This window comes from Dermacentor silvarum, chromosome 6, assembly GCF_013339745.2.
Source record: "Dermacentor silvarum isolate Dsil-2018 chromosome 6, BIME_Dsil_1.4, whole genome shotgun sequence".
Classification (NCBI taxonomy): domain Eukaryota; kingdom Metazoa; phylum Arthropoda; class Arachnida; order Ixodida; family Ixodidae; genus Dermacentor; species Dermacentor silvarum.
In genome coordinates, this window is record NC_051159.1 from 11,783,009 (window position 1) to 11,798,863 (window position 15,855).

Genomic DNA, 15,855 nt, shown 5'->3' on the forward strand with positions numbered 1-15,855 from the left:
CAAAACTTATGCTTTGATATCATATCTATAATAAAAGTCGTGAATTCTGAACTGAACCATTTTTTTTTCTACTTTTCTGATTTACTTAGATTGCATGCCCGGTCGTCTCAGCTACTTAATTCTAATTATTCCAGACACTTCAGTAACTAAACTTATAACTATAAACTTATGCTCTGATATCATATCTATAATGAAATTCGTGAATTTTGTACTGTACTATTTTTTCGATTTATTTTCACCTCCTGATCATCTCTGGAGGTGAACCGGAAGTACTGTCCAAAGAACAAATGGAACTCGACGCTCCTGCCACTAAAAACTCCCGATACAGCTTTCTGTTGCTCACTACGTGCAAAATAAATGTGATTTTTTTTCTTTTTCTATTCCGAGTGTCAAAGAAGCCCGCGAATACACGCAAAATTGCCACACAACTAGCCGCTCGAGGCACTATGCGTGTATCTGCGGGCTTTCACGCTCGGAAAAACACTTTTATGTAGCACGTATTGGGCAACAGAAAGCTGTATCGGGAGTTTTTTCTGTTGCTCTATAATTTTGTGATTGACACTTTTCATCTAAATATAATATATGAGAAGCTAATTAATTAATTAATAATTTATAATAATTATAATTATGATGATTATCTATTTATTTATCTAATGCAAAAAATTGAGTATCTGTAAGCGACTGCAAACAACATTACCTTGGTTCTGTCCAGCTACGTGGCATTTGCATATAATTAAGTGTCGGTACTAGAAAGTTGGGACGCCCTGTATATACTGGGTGTTCGAAATTAGACTTTACGAAAATTTTAAAAAATCGCTTGTAGCAGGTAGCATAATTCTTATCGCTTAGCTTGGTTATTCGAAGACACGGACATTAGTAACACAAGAAATTGAAACAAATATTCTAATAAATAACAAAAATTAACTAATGAACTTCTTAGTTAATTATTTTACGACAGATATTGCAATATATGAATTGTAGCCGGTGAGTTTGCAAGACGCATCCACCTAAAATGAATTTCCAGGATAACACCAGTTTCGAGATATTATTGCCCTTAGTGTGGGACGAAATACATGGGCGTTTTAGTTACTTTGTGCTTCAATGTATAAAACAGCATTTTCGTAACAAAGTAAGTATAACAACAGTGCATTTTTACGGCGAGTTTGATGGTGCATATCTCCAAACTGGTGTCATTCTGGAAATTCATTCCAAGTGGATACGCCTGACAAGCTCACTGGCTCCAATTCGTAAATCGCAATATGTGTTGTGAAGTAATAAAATAAGAAGATAATTAGTGATTTCTTGTTAATTAGTTCAATCTATGTTTCGACTGCTCGTGCTACTAATGTCCGCCTCATCGATTAACCCAGCGCAATGATAACAATTATGCTACCTGCCACATGCGATTTCTAAAAATTATATATATAGACACAAAATTGGAGCACAATACAAACGTCCCAACAAGCAGTGACCAATGACCGATGATTGGGCACCTCCTGGATTCCCATCGGCTTCTATTGTAAGTGGCCAGTGCCCTGTCTCTGTCAGAAAGCGGCATTGCCTCCATGTTAAATATGGGCAAGATGGTGGGAAAAGTAGTATGTAAGCATAATAAATAAATATGTTTTTTATTGCGATAGCAATTATATGGACACTCAAAAGCAGATTTCTGCTGTCGGCGTCGCCGTCGCCGTCGCCGTCGCCGTGAGGTTCCGTATGACGTCAATGGAGATGAAATCGTCGCCGCGGGCCGAACGCTATATGTGCGAGTGAAAGGGCGCGAGGGACGCGCGCTTTCACGGGGAGTGAACGCACGGCGGAGAACAAACGCGCGTTCTGCTCTGTGCTCCCTTAAGGGGGCTGCAGAAGTAGGCGTCTCTTTCCTCCTCTACAATCTCCATATATGTAGAGCAAACGTGCCTTCTTTCGACGCACGAAAGGCCGAGGGGGGGGAGGGGGAGGGAAGGGAGGCGACGTTTAGCTGCGGCACCAAGTGCCTATTTATATCAGAGGCTCCGGCAACAGTCACCAACGCCGCACGCATTTTGAGCGAACGCGAGCTAAACGCCGACGGCGTCGACAACAGTTCTGCGTGTTGCCGGTGCTGCTGCATGTCCAAGTTTATACAGCTGATAAAGCTGCTATCATTACTCCGTGTAGCTCTCTTCAAATTTGCTATCACAATTGATGCTTCACCTTTCAGGTGAAACTGCGACATCTTTTTTTTAAATAGTGCGTTTCGTTTAGTTGTTAGCCTTTAGCGCACAATAGAATGAAACAAGTTTGGGTGATATCTGCAACGTGGTGTCCATATTTTACATGAAAACCTAGGTCTATTCTGTAACACGTACAGACGCGGAGCTGGCCAGAGTGCTGGGAAACTGCTTGGCCACCACGCACAATCTACGCTGTTATACTTTGCCGGTGGCAAATCGTAGCGCAGAAGCACGGGTACAAATGTTTAATCAATGGGACGGCATACTGTCTACCGTTTGTCATGATGTCAAACTAACAAGCACGAAAAGCGACAGTTGTGTACGTTGCTGGTCCGTAGTTCATTTCGCGCCGGTTGCTTCACGTATTAAAATAAATATTTCTTTTTAATCCAAACGATGAAAACTGTGCGCGCACACAGGGGGCCACATTTGCGATGTTTGAATTTTGCACTATTTCCCGCGCGCTGCGTACGTGACCGGCCGGCGCACTGCGTTACCGCGATAAAGAAAATAGTTCCTCAAGGAAGCTAAGCAGAAAACTTTCATACTCTTGCAAACCGCAGAAATTGTTATGTTAAGAAATACCATTATATTACAAGATTTGTTAAATATTGCAATTTATGTCTATGAAAGCGTGGATTTGAATGCGTGTTTTTGTGTGAATGCGCGCTTGCGCTGTTGACGTGCGGCGTATGACGGTATGTGTGCGGGTTGCGTGATGTGTTTACTGCGTTTTCTGTGCCCTTTGCCTCGCTGTGACATCTTTGGTATATTCCAACTTGTTGCTCGCTCTTTATAGGCTACACGTTGCCTCGAAGATCACCATGATCGCCTCCGACTCAGCCACATCGAAGGTGAGTGAGTGTTTCGAATTCCACTTGCTCGTTCATTGCGACGCTATCAGCAAAAGTGCGTACGGAGCCCGTGCGTGTCTTCCACGCGCCTCTGTGCTCGTTTTCATTACTAGTACTATCCTTCCGTTGCGAGAATTGGTTGTGCAGCACTAGATTTGTGATATTGAGCATGAAGTTTTGTCCTGATTTAACTTCACAGCGCGCTTGTGGCGACGTAAAGCAGCTATGTGGAGCCAGCTAAAACAGGGCATGTTGTGCGCGCCGCGATTTTTGGTACGGTGTTCCTGCACCGATTGAAATTGGCCTTATTAATGAGCGCTCGTGCTCTGCCGTTTTGGTGGGCAGCTATGTGGAGCCAGCTAAAACAGGGCATGTTGTGCGCGCCACGATTTTTTTTACGGTGTTCCAGCACCGATTGAAATTAGCATTAATGAGCGCTCGTGCTTTGCCGTTTTGGTGGAAACAATGCGACGTGAAATAGTCCGAACTGTACTGTAATCAAGTATATTTCGTTCGCGCAACGCCGTCCATTGACGTGCATCTACTACATGGCGTGTCGGGATCGGCGAAAATATGCGCGGGGCGTTTTGCCGTTAGAATGTATTCTGCTGCGCTGCTCGCTTCAGGATCGAGTGCCCAGAGTATGCTGACACGCCGTGCGGTAGACACGCGCTGTGGCGCGATAATAATACAGAATTGCAAGGGCGTATACGTGATTCTATGTGATAGGTGAGATAAAAAAGGGGTGATGCCAGCGAATGCTGTGAAATCATCAGGTCATGTGTGGTTTGTTTTCCGCCGGTACGCGCGCGGTGAAAATTTATTTTTTTAACCATGATCTCCCTTCGACGCCATCGAGTGCTTCGCGCAAACGTCTTCGCGTAGGCGCTCTATATTCACGGAAAAGGCAGATTCTGTGGGATTCTATGTTCTGCTTTAGTGGGATGAAACATTCAAAATAATGTCATCGTGTGAAGTTTCAGCCTTTGGCCCTTCAGTAACTGATTGATTTAACTAAGTTCGAAAATCAGTAAAGGAAGGAGATGCTTGGGCATATTTGCCGTGTCGTCCCACTGTGATTCCAGTGGCATGTAGGCGTTATCGACAAATGTCGAAAATTAGCAAGGCTTTTTATGACATAGAAGTAGGCAGCTATGTCAAGAAGTTATTTTGCTTTAAATTCACACACTAAACAGGAGAGAGAGTGAAAGGGGAGCGTATCCTTGTGAACTAAATGACGCTTTGACATAAGCTTGGAACAATGGTTTGTTGGTGGAGCAGTTCTGTGGAATACTTAGAGAGTAAGCAAACTGTAGTAGCAGCAGTTAGACGGGGAGTAAAAAATACAACACTGGTTTTATATGAACGAGCTACCTTTAAGATGTGGCCGCAACAGTTCAATAGATGAGAAAAAATAATTTTAAAATTTAGGAGAGAAATTAAAAATAAATTATTTGCCCACCCCACACTGCCAGTGGCAAGAGCAGCCATGCTTTAATGTTTTCAATCAGTCATTTATATCCACCCATTTATGTCGGCCTAATCGTCCATGTAGATGTTTTGATTGTTGATTTTGACTTATCGTGGTGTCACATTTTAATACTGACATCTGTTTTCAGAATCAAAATGAGGCTGGAGACACCACAGCCGGAATGCGAAAGGTGAATTCTTTGGCCATTCATCGTGTAGCGTCACCATGATCAAATGCACTGTTGCCATGAGAATGTATTGCCGGGAGGTATTCTCCTTAAGATTTAGTAGAAATGGTAGCATTAAGTGTCTCCTCTGCGATTTTGCATAGCCTTAATTTGCGAGTCAATTAATTTATTTGATGAGGTGGGCAGTTGGCACACCCTGCCTTTGTACACATTCAGCTGAGTAGGTCTGGGACACAGCAAGTGAATCTGTTGTGTAGTGGTAATTGCATTAACGTCGACAGTTGTCTTCCTGTTTGAGCTGCTACTGCTGCTTGCCAACACAAGCAGCAGTTGCCCAAGATGGCATGAAAGAGGTTCATTGAAGAGTGGCACATACCCTGAGTCACATACCCAGAGATCCAAGCAGGTCCATCAGATGGTTATTAACCCACTTCCCTCAACATAGCAGCCCTACCCATTAGGCCACCGACCACCAAGTGACACAAATTGGCTGGAAAATAGAGACAGATACCCGAAAGTTTGTGAAGTATCCTAAAAAGGCTACTTGCATTAATGTTTTCGATACTTTGGTTTACTTACTATTTTATTTTGTACTGGGTGAATCCTTGCTTTCCTGAAGCACATGGCATCCTAACAGCATAACAAGCTATGGCATTAGTTTTAGTTGTTTTTATTAGTGACATTAGTTGACATTTTAGGTCTGGAGCAGGCACTATTTCTGTGATTTATTTGGAGTGTGGCTGTTGTGTAAATGTGCTTAAAATCCTTAAACTACCTCACTAATATTTACCTAAACGTGCCGTTTCACATAGGTTGGAGAAGTGCTCATTCAGATGATCCTGGCACAGCTTGCCATGGTGGACCAGGCAAGTTTGCAAGGGCCTTGATTCACCATGTGTTCACAAAGAAGAACCTCATGGGCCACTCACTTCTCGGAAACACCACCACCAATAGGCAAAAACAGGCTCTTGGCCTTATCAGGGTCAACACTGTTATAGGCAAGTACCATACATCCTTTTTCCCATTGCATTTTTGCATTCACATTTTGTACTTGGAATTACCAGCTTGCTATTAGCACAACAAATAACTTTCAAGTAGCCTGTGTCTGCAACTACGTGCTACAATAGCCTACTATTTCGAATGAATGTTCACTTGATCTCAAGTCTCTAACGCCTCCATACTAAAGTGCTAAATTTTAAAAGCAGCATTAACTGCCAGAAGTTATTGGTGGCTCCAACTGACAAAGTTAGGTGTATTTGCGCATTAGTTGCACTACTTGACTGTCATTCCAATGAATAGTTGCAATGAAGCAGCTACCAATCTGTGAAGCACGCTACCAATCTGGTGGTATAGAGGGTGTGCTTAAGTAGCCTGAAAGTGTTGTTATAATTGTGGAGAAGCTATGCTCAAGTGCAGTTACTGCTCAACTCGAGGGACAACACTTCCACCAAATTTCTGCAATCAAAATGGCCCTCCAGATTCTGTAATGCAAAACATAGTGGTTTCGCCTATTTCAACAGACCACATTGAATTAATGTTGCTCCTGTCTTGAAGGAGGTCCATGTGGTGGCAGACAGTAGCCTTAGGTGGCAGACAGTAGCAGACAGTAGACAGGGAGCTTAAGTTACGGGGCATAATTGTTGGGTTGTTTTGATCAAAGCAACAATAGGAACAGTTGCCAACTTCGTTGTCAACATTGCTATGTTTAGCAATGTCCATTCATTCTAGGCACTCAACCTATTAAGATCCAATTTATCACATTGTATTCTAAGATGTGGAAAAAACAAAGGTATTTATTTCACTTTTCCTCAGGTTCCCATAAAATGATCAGTACTCAATAGGCCCTTGGCAGCTACTATATAAAGCTTCTTAGAGAACATGAAGCATGTCCACAGCTCCCACTCTGAAATTGTTGGAAATGTCTCCTGCTTTCTTACTTCAAGGACGCATTTGCCTGTTTTCAGCGTTATTAGAAACCAGTGGTCAAGTACTATGGGTTTAGCTTTATTAAAGATTGAATGAGCTTTGTAGGTGTTCATGTTTAACCCTTTGAGGATCACATATTTTCTGGAAGTACATCCCCCAATTTAAGCATTATATTTTTATTCTGGATTGTTCTTCAGAGTGACGTTTCGAGAAAAAAAATGGGTAAATAATTTTTTAGGTCACAGAGTGACAAAGGTTTCTTAGTGTGCACAGTTTTACACCATGTTTATTGTAGCATGCAGGGCAAATTAGCATAATCACATTTTTAAAATGTGATGACACTCACAAAACATTAAACTAGGTGAATACTCCCAAACTACTGCAGTGATGGACACCATAGAGTAAAGAGAAAGATCAGTTTTTAAGAAGCCAAGGGGCAACAGCACAATCAGGATTTTTGTAGAAGTCGCAGAAGGTTACAGAATCTGTAATGTGATGCTTGGGGACACTTCATTCTTAAAAGGCATGCTTATTTATATGTTCTTTCGCCGCCTCATATTTATGGTCGTGACCACACGATTTGTTTCCGCCACTCTACATGCATGGCAGTGACCCTGAAAGAATTAGCAGAGTCAGTCCACTTGCATATTTCTCTTGTAAGACTGAGCATTTCTTTGTATTTCTTCGCATTTATTTATGTTAGTGTAACCAGGTTGGCGCGCAACTGCAGTAAATCCTCGTTATAAGCAGTAATTTCTTCTAAGTAGAGAGGCATAAGAATGGCTATCATAATGTGAGAAGTTCACTCCAGTAGCATATGAGCTCGTAAAACAAATTCACATATACCATACTCAATTCTGGTCACATAACCGTATTTGGAGCAACTCCTGCAAGGAAACGTGCAATAAAGTGCTGCACATTTTGATTATGAATGTTGAGAGAACTAATTTTAGTTGTCAGTAGTCTACCATTAAGTTTTTTCACCAACAGTATGAAGTCTTCTTTCCACCATTTTGTTCCTACGCAAGCAACGTTCACATCTTTCACACCAAGGATATTCATGAAGTTATTCTGCCACAGTGAGTTTTTCCTGTTTGCCTTCTGCATATTGTACTAAGTGGAGTCCTCCGGCACCACTCCACTTTGAAAGTTGGTCATTCTCTAGAATTGAACTCGTGAAAACTTTGAATAAACAAAACAAATGAAACAGTTTCATTATAACAGGGCATACTGTATGTCGCACTTTTGCATGTGGAACATTGATCTTAAACCTCATGCTGTTTTTCCTTTTTTTACAGGCTTTACCTGTCACAAGTTTCCTGGGACAAACGTGGCGTACATTAAGAACACTCTGGCCTCACTTCTCGCAAGGGACCTGAAGTGTCCAGAAGAGCTCAAGTCTGTGGACAGTTCAAGTGTTGTGCACTTGCAGCCCTCAACATATTTTTTTATTATTCTGATGTTTCTAGTCACCTGAAAAGCCCAGGTTGGATGGTTCAGCCACAAGTACTGTGTTGTGATTAATAATTAATTGCACAAGTGTTACGCTTTGTATTTTAGTACATTTTTACGTAAATTTTTAGTATATTTCTACAAAAGATAGTGTTTTTTGACTATTTTATTTCATAGGTATCTCGGGTCATTTCATGCCAAGACTGTTCCATGACGGCACACCATTTCAAGTTTGTTTGATAAAGTAAAAGTAGGCACAGTGAGAAATTTTCCAGAAAATTAAGTTTCATACATACACCGGAAAGTGGAATCTGTGCTATTGTCAGAGTGGTTCTGTTAAGAAAAACTACATATTAACATATGTTTCTGGTAATGGTTTATTTTGCTATTTCTAAACAGTAAAAATTAAGAGGTAAAAGTTTGCTTAAATTCAGAGTGCGACAACAGTTCTTGGGCAAGGCAGCGATGTGCTTTCTTTCATGTATGCATGAAATCTGATTTCTTGGAAATTCTTTCATTCTAACTTGTTTTGCGGCACTCAAAAATGAAAAAAAAAATTTTCTTCGTGCCAGTTCCATTTAAGTCTTCCAGCAGGTAACTAATGGCCACGGTCTATCAGATATAAATCTTTAGTCAAAGTGAATAAATCGCTTGGTATGTAATGACCTGCCCTAGAACCTAGTAATCATGGCAGAATATGCAACTGGATCGTGCAACAAGCAGTGCAGCACAATAAACTGCTGCCTTGGCACAACTTATTGTAATTACTGTGTCATTTCAGAGGTAGATAACGTTTAGTAAAATGGGCACACACCATTTAACCAATAAATAAGTCTCAGTGGGCTCATGCAAATTGTTCCATGATTATTATGTTACTGGCTACCAAATAGAAAAAGCAAGTACATTTTAAATCTTATTTACTCTAATGCTTGTATATTATTTATTTTCTATTTATTTCAATTTTGAGAAATGTTTTAATTTAGGGCCACGCAAACTTTACACCTCTCAGTATTCAATTTCGTTATTGTATCAAGCTGCTGGCAGTTTGTAGATTGAAATAGGAATTTTTTGATCTCAAGGCACACATGGCTGTACAGTTAACAAATGTTTGGCTTGAATAAACAATTCATTTTAAAAAATGCTTTTTGTCCACATCAATTTTGAGCTGTTTATTTCGTGGAGTATTGATTTTGTGTGTTAAGCTAATTCAAAAACTGGCATAATGGTTCTGCTAGCAGCTATACAATACGTTTTATTACAGGCTATATCTAAAAGTGTGGTTTTGATCCCTGGGTGACCCAGGTGTGCAATACAGAAGTGCCTGCATTTAAGTTTGCCCCTGCAAGGATCACATCAATATGGCATCAATGGTAATGCTATGAGACTCAACGTAGTAGTTCAGCAGTATTTAAAGTCTAGTGCAGTTTTCAACACTACTCACCAAACAGCATATTTCAGTGGGCTCTCAAGTGATTTCAATAGTGAGGATCAACACTGCTCCAATAATATTTAAATGGTGTTGCAATATTGACTAACATTGCACGTTGGGCTTGTTGGTGTAACCCTAATCGAGGCGAAAGGCGTAGCGCATCAAAAACAGGACACAAGAGGAAGAACACAGACAACACACACGTTAAGCGCCAAACGTGTGTGTTGTCTGTGTTCTTCCTCTTGTGTCTTGTTTCTGATACGTAGCGCCTTTTGCCTCCATCAAGCAATATTGACGTTTAACACATCCAATAATACTTCAATGGGGTTTCAATATTGATGTTCAACAATGCTTCAATAATATCTCAATGGGTTTTCGATATTGATGTTCAATACTGCTCCAATAATATTTCAAAGGGGTTTCAATATTGACATTCAACACAGTTCCAACATTATGTCAATGGGGTTTCAATATGGGCATTCAACGTATTTCAACAATGTCTCAACAGGTTTTCAATATTGACATTCAACACATCTTCAACAGTTCTTCAATGGGCTTTCAATATTGTCGTTCAACATATTTTCAACAATCCATCATTGACTTCTCAAATTGAAATGACCCAATGATGTTTCAACGAAATGTCGCGGGCCAATTTTCAACACCTGTCAACAATTTTCTCAATGTTTCAACAAAGCCTCAATGTGCTTTCAGTGCTATTTGTTGACATTGACCAATGACTTTTCAACAACATTTCAACAATTTTTTTTGTAAGGGATATATATTGTGAATTACTTTTACAATAGGCGAAAGAGCCTCGAAATCCGTCTGTCAGTTATTTTCACATTTAACAGACATATACCCATTTCTCAATCACAGATAGGGAACCATCGCTTCCTGAAAAATTGTTTGAATTTGCATTTATTTATTGCAACTATATAAAATTTCAAGATGATGCAGGAACAAAAGGTAATGAGTGTCTCACAGAGGTCTCGGATCCCGCCCAGTAGCAGCAGTAGAGTGCACTTAAGAAAGGTAGATTTGCTACAAACAATATCATAAGTAAACGCACTTGGTATTAAAGATTAGAGCCTAAATGTATCGCTACTTTAGGTAATACTGTTGTGGAAGTTCTACGCAACAAAGTACAATAAACATAGACTACTTGCAATATTCACTAGAAATAATGACAGCAGATGTGTGCGACAACCCGATTTCCAGCGAAGCGGTTTCTTTGGAACAGTTGCAATAAAACTTTCAATTTCTTGTAATTATAGTGCATAAATTAAAAAGTTGCTCATATATGACTGTACCATTTGAAGCTTTTCCCGCAAGTAATCCCTTGGAGCACTGCTTGTCAGGAATTTTAAGAAAGCCAGTAATTCATCAACACACATGTTACTTCGCCATAACATTTACCATGGTGCCCCCCCTCTCTCCCTCCCTGCCTCCTCCCCTCACCCTCCTTACTTAATTTCCGCTAGATTTGATATTGGTTGAGTTCACAGTTCTGCCAGAGCTACGAGATATATTCTTTGTTCGCAAAGCACATTCATAAAGCTCCAGATCACTTGCATGCGTAATTTACTGCAAATGTCGTAATTAGTCCCCTATCTTTAAAGTTTACCTATATATTGTCCATAACGCGCTCTTTAATTTCGCCAAATATAAACAAAATGTCTTTCACCGAGGACATCGCTGAAACCAAGTCTGAACGTGTTATGGCACCTGGAAATAGGGACCGAGAATAAGATGGTTCAATAATTATTCGCAACGCTTCTAGCTGCATCAGGAGCGTAAAAGTTTTTTCACACAATGCAGTTACCATGTCCCCACTCCCCTTTGCACAAAAGATAAACCTGCTGTAACCTATAGCTATGTCGGGATACTGAGACGCATAGCATATGACACGCTTTAGCACTTGAATGAGAAATCTTTTACAAAGGCTGTGTATCCAACCACATTTAACTTCGCACAGAGAGCTTCCATAGCATACCACCAATTTTGGCTAAATTTGGTCTTGGTGGCTTTGATAGTTCTGCCAGGGTAGTGGGCTCAGTTCTACCCCACTCGTTAGACACGCTCATAACATTCTAGAGTGCTTGCATGTGTAATTTATTGCGAAAGCCTCAATAACTTATCTACTCTGAACTTCACCTCATCGTCATCATCATCATCAGCCTATATTTATGTCCACTGCGAGACGAACGCCTCTCCTTGCGATTTCCAATTACCCCTGTCTTGCGCTAGCTGATTCCAGCTTGCGCCAGCGAATTTCGTAACTTCATCACTCCACCTACTTTTGCTCCATTTTCCGGCCGACCTCTCTACATTTTTCAATCATTAAACTACTTCTTCTTCGACTGCGCTTCCCTTCTCTTGTTATCCATTCTGTAACCCTAATGGTCCACCGGTTATCCATCGGACGCATTTCATTGCCTGCCCAGCTCCACTTTTTCTGCATAATGTCAACTAAAATATCGGCTATCCCCGTTTGTTCTCTGATCCACACCGCTCTCTTCCTGTCTCTTAACGTTAGGCCTAACATTTTTCGTTCCATCGCTCTTTGCGCGGCTTCTTTGTTAACCTCCAAGTTTCTTCCCCATATGTTAGCACCGGTAGAATGCAATGATTGTATACTTTTCTTTTCAACGACAGTGGTAATCTCCCAGTCAGGATATGGTAATGCCTGCCGTATGCACTCCAGCCCAATTTTATTCTTCTATAAATCACTTTCTCCTGATGAGGCTCAACTGTGAGTAATTAACCTAAATAAAAGTACTCCTTTACAGACTCTAGAGGCTGACTGGCGATCCTTAATTCTTGTTCCCTTGCCAGGCTATTGAACATTATCTTTGTCTTCTGCATATTAGTCTTCAACCCAATTCTTACACTTTCTTGGTTAAGGTCCTCAATCATTTGTTGTAATTCATTCCCATTCTTGCTGAATAGGACAATGTCATCTGCAAACCGAAGGTTGCCGAGATATTCGCCGTTGATCCTCACTCCTAAGCCTTCCCAGTCTGAGAGCTTGAATACTTCTTCTAAGCATGCAGTGAATAGCATTGGAGAGATTGTGTCTCCTTGCCTGACCTCTTTCGTGATAGGTAACTTTCTACTTTTATTGTGGAGAACCGAGGTATCTGTGGAATCCTTGTAGATATTTGCCAAGATATTCCCGTACGCCTCCTGTACTCCTTGATTATGCAATGCCTATATGACTGCTAGTATCTCTACTAAATGAAATGCGTTTTCATTATCTATGAAAGCCATATAGAGAGGTTGATTATACTCTGCAGATTTCTCGATTACCTGATTGGTGACATGGATATGATCCATCGTAGAATATTCCTTCCTGAAGTCAGCCTATTCTCTTGGTTGGCTGAAGTCAAGTGTTGCCCTGATTCTATTGGAAGTTATCTTGGTGAATATTTTATACAATACTGAAAGCAAGCTAATGCGTCTCTAATTCTTCAATTCTTTAACATCTCCCTTCTTATGGATGAGTGTAATGTTGGCATTCTTCCAGCTCTATGGTACACTTGTAGTTGTGACGCATTGCGTATAAAGGGCCGCAAGCTTTTCAAGCACTGATATCTGTTCTTTCTTTGATTAAATCGACTGTTATTTCATCTTCTCCAGCAGCTTTTACCTGGTCATGCCTATAAGGCTCTTCTAACTTCATCGCCAGTTATAGAAGGAGCCTCTGTATCCGGTTCATCACTATTTCGAATAAAAGTAGCTTGGCTGCTCTGGGCTTGTGATCGTTTGTATAGGTCAGTATAGAATCCTTCCGCTGCTTTTACTATGTCATCGAAATTGCTGATATTACCCTGCTTATCTTTCAGTGCATACATTTTGCCTTGTCGTATGCCTAGTTTTCTTCTCACTGATTTCATGCGGCGTCCACATTTTATTGCTTCCTCAATCTTTTCCACGTTATAATTTAGAATATCCCTTACTTTCTTCTTGTTGATCAGTTTTGACAGTTCAGCGAATTCTATCTGATCTCTTGAGTTTTGACACCTTCATGTTTTGTCGTTTATTATTAGTATACTGAGTCGCCCCACCTCCCTCCCATACCCCAACGGCCTTTCGCGCGACGGTCGCGTTTGCTTTCCGCCGTGCGTTCGCTCTTCGTGCCCCGCGCGCTTTCACTCGCCCATACGGCGCGCGGCGACGATTTTATCGCCCTTGGAATTTATACGAAACCTCACGGCGACGGCGACGTCGACGACGACGGCAGAAATCCGGTTGAATTGTCCATATAATTGCTATCGCGATAAAAAGGCGTCGAACATGCACACGAACATTCACACACGCGCGCTTATGCTCCAACGCGCGTGCATGCGCAGACACAGCTTGTCACAGACACCAGCCCCCCCCTTGACAAAACGTTAAGGGGCACCTAGGGCGGCCGTTTTGGAGCCACGCAACGCAATCTAGATGCACCAAGGAGCCACGCTTGCTCGCAAGAGAGACCGCGCACGCGCAGACCATGTTAATACTTTTCCACGGGCACGCTCCGCCAGCGAGCGGCCGCGTGTGTGGCATTCCGTATTATTCTGGGAGCGCCTGTACACCGATGTTTATTTCAGGCATGCAGTGATCAGAGACATGGTTAGGAGGAAGTTATGTGGTCGTGTCAGTCACTAGTTCCTCCGAAAACACCGATTTAAAATATAGATTAAAATTTTAACCTTTTCAGTGTCTGTCGTCACAGTAGTGCCGTAGGATTCTAGTGCGAGAAATGAAATGTGATCGTTTGTACATTTTTATATATTTCCAGAAAGCTTAAGGTTCTTTTTTAAGATCTGTACTTAATTAGGCAAGAAATAATCGCTTCGCTCCCTTTATTCCTAGTTTCAGCATTCGGTTCCCATCCGTTATGTGTTCGCGGTTGAGTGCAGTGCTTTTATTAGAGCATTTTTTTGTACGCGTTTCAAACTTTTAGTATCAGTCTACGCACTTCAGAATTTACTGATTTATTTATTTAGCAAAACCTCAGAGGCCTACGAAAAGGCATAGGGTCAGGGGGTCGTATATTACAATACAATACAATCAGTTAAAATATGTCGATGCTACAAGGCATCAAAAATTGGCAAAAAACGAAGAAATTCTCATATAACAAATACCAGACACATCTTCAAGAAAAAGAAGAAAAAGAAATAAACAGATAAGCATTGCCTAAAACCAGTAAAACATCACGGTCCATGGTTTTTCTTTTACCGCAGGAATTTTATAGGGACATGTTTCTCTAGTAGTTCTAATAATTTGTTGCCAAGGGTGGGCCATAAATGCTCTCCATCACTACTCTCTGACCGACGCCGGAAGGTTGGCAAGTATGATACTAATTCTGCCTGGATGGTGTCAAAACTGCCCTTCTCATATAAGAATACTCGCCGGGGTGCTGCACCCGTATTGGAACCACTGAAATGTTTAGGTTTGTAATGGCCGCGTCAGGTTGCGTTGAGACTTTGGTCACAATGTTAGGGTCGTTACAAAGGAAATCTAATGTAGCCTGTTGTCTAGTAGGAACAAGTACATATTTTGTTAAATTGTTCAATATAATTAGTCCGCGGAAAATTGTATTAATTCCTGATTTGCTAGCTATTGCGCCGTCAGCAGTCCATGTTATGTCTGGGGGGTTAAAATAGCCACCCAGAAAAACATTATCAAAGAGCACTGATAAATGTCAGCAAGGTTATGAATTGGGGTTTCATTACTATCGTGTGGGCGGCAGAAGGATCCAAATGCCAGGTTATGCACCTTTGAGAGGTGCAGTCGACACCAAACTGATTCCGCATCATTGTCAAAATAAAGTACTTTACTAGGCAAGTCATTCGCTTTTAAAATAAAGACTCCTTCGCCGTGCCGGTGTCTATCTTCACGACAGACAGTAAACCCCGGTGGGAATACTTCGCTGTTCGCGATACTCTTATCTAAACAGGAGTCGGTGCCTAGTACAACGTGCGGCTGCACAGTTGCAAACATAGAGGCAAAATCACGCCTATTATTTTGATGCTTCTACATTTAACTAAGACCACGGAAAATCTTTTAGGTCTGACCAAGCCGTTGATGTGGGTTCGAGGTGGCTTATCGTGTGCATGTCATTCGCGGCCATTCGAATGCGCAGACGCTCTCAGTAAAACAGGTTGCCGCGTATTGTAGTCCCATGTTTATGTGTTGCACCATTATCATATTATAGGCGTACACGGGATTCTTGCCTTGCCGTTTTTCTTTTGTGATTCCAGAGAAGACGGCGTTTTTCCCGGACAGCGTAACTGAAGTCTTCCAAAACGCTGATACCCGTGTCTCGAAAT

General features: G+C 41.3%; 1 long non-coding RNA gene across 2 annotated transcripts in view; it reads left to right on the forward strand.

Annotated features, from left to right (window-relative positions):
* The first annotated feature begins 2,920 nt into the window (after positions 1–2,920).
* Positions 2,921–15,855, forward strand: part of LOC125946181 (uncharacterized) — an 83,559-nt gene continuing 70,624 nt past the window's right edge. The window contains exons 1-3 of one of the 2 annotated variants that reach the window (XR_007467444.1): positions 2,921–3,070; positions 4,690–4,731; positions 5,541–5,710. This is a non-coding gene — a long non-coding RNA (uncharacterized LOC125946181). Of the gene's footprint in view, positions 3,071–4,689; positions 4,732–5,540; positions 5,929–15,855 lie in introns of those variants that run through there. The other variant, XR_007467443.1, reaches the window with a different exon arrangement.